This window comes from Protomyctophum bolini (assembly GCF_963924005.1).
Source record: "Protomyctophum bolini genome assembly, chromosome: 1".
In the NCBI taxonomy this organism is placed as follows: domain Eukaryota; kingdom Metazoa; phylum Chordata; class Actinopteri; order Myctophiformes; family Myctophidae; genus Protomyctophum; species Protomyctophum bolini.
The window spans coordinates 17,702,565-17,703,987 of NC_137862.1; the positions used below are offsets into that span (position 1 = coordinate 17,702,565).

The following is a 1,423-nucleotide window of genomic DNA, read 5'->3' on the forward strand; positions in this document are numbered from 1 at the left end:
TCAGACAGTTAACCACTTGAACCCTCTCTATTCTTAGTGAAACATCGTTGTAACTGTACTTTGGACCACAATTTCTCTCCCTACACCAAATGTTTGAGCCAAACATAGCTGATCTACAAGCTCACACAATGCACCGCAGCGATTGTGAGAGGCAACTTAACCTTATAATCTCTTCTTCTGTTTTTATTTCTCGATTCTCGAGTGAGAAAAGGAACAGCATGGACAGAGTGGCGCTGGCTATCAGCAACAACGTGGCTATACGTAACGGGTGAGTCTGCTGCGTGCTGGCCAGTGTTGTTTTCGTCGACTAAAACTAAGACGAAAAATGTTCGTCGACTACCTTTTTTCACTGACAAAACTAAATGGAAACTAAATGAAAACTAAGCTATGATGACTAAAACTAAGACTAAATATATTGACAATTTCGTCAACAAATAAAAACTAGACAAAAATGTTAGGAAGGGACTAGTGGACAAGAGATCCAGTATAAGATCCAGTATACAAGCGCGACGCGTTGTGAGCTTGTAGATCGGCTATTTTCAGCAAGTGTAAAATCAGTCATCACGACGGCATCAAGGCCCACCAAAGCACATTTTAGTCGACTAAATCACCTGTAGACTAAAATCTTATATGACATTTAGTCGACTAAAACTAAAACATTCCAGGTGACTTAAAATGTGACTAAAACTAAGTGAAAACCATTCAGGAGAGACTATGACTAAAACAAAAAATCAAAATTTGCTGCCAAAAACAACACTGCTGGCTGAGTAGCAGAGTGACAAAAACAGATTCACGGAAAACACAGCGATTCAGGCTGCATGGAACCCAGGCTATAACTATACAGTATAAAAATGATAATAATAATGACGGTAATTATCATGCTTTTTGTCCCCCCCTGTAGGCCCTACGAGGAACTGACCAACTGCACGTACGTGGTGGCCCTGGGGATGGACTGCTTCTGGCCCAATCACGTCATCGACCGCTTCTTCACGGACGTCCACCATAGAGTATTGACGTCCACCGGCTCTACTTCCGCGACTGCGCGCCGACCGGCCGTCTGCTCCGCGACCCCGCCGTCGCCATCCTCGGGCCCTTCATCGCCGTGCCGGTGCTGGTCACGCTGCTCGTCACCGCCCTGGTGGTGTGGAGGAGCAAACGCACCGAGGGAGTGCTATGATTAGCGCTGGTTCTACAAACTATTATTATTAACCCATTCTGACCTGAGATCAGATTTTCTAAAAATGTCTTCTTCTACATCCTGACAGTTTTCTGAAAAAGCTATGTTTTCTATGTCAGTCGTTCTTCGATTAAAAAAAATAATAGCAGACCTACAAGCTTGTAGCGCGCCACTCGGTGGCGCACTATGAGCTTGTAGATCTGCTATTTTTCAATAGCTAAAGCATGACACGATGCTAACACCAAA

The 1,423-nt window shown here is 44.1% G+C and overlaps 1 pseudogene across 1 annotated transcript; it reads left to right on the forward strand.

The window, feature by feature from the left end:
* Window positions 1-218: 218 nt before the first annotated feature.
* Window positions 219-1,177, forward strand: LOC308319567 (receptor activity-modifying protein 1-like; annotated as a pseudogene). Its single transcript has 2 exons — window positions 219-268; window positions 902-1,177. The product of its transcript is annotated as a receptor activity-modifying protein 1-like (transcript).
* Window positions 1,178-1,423: the final 246 nt, after the last annotated feature.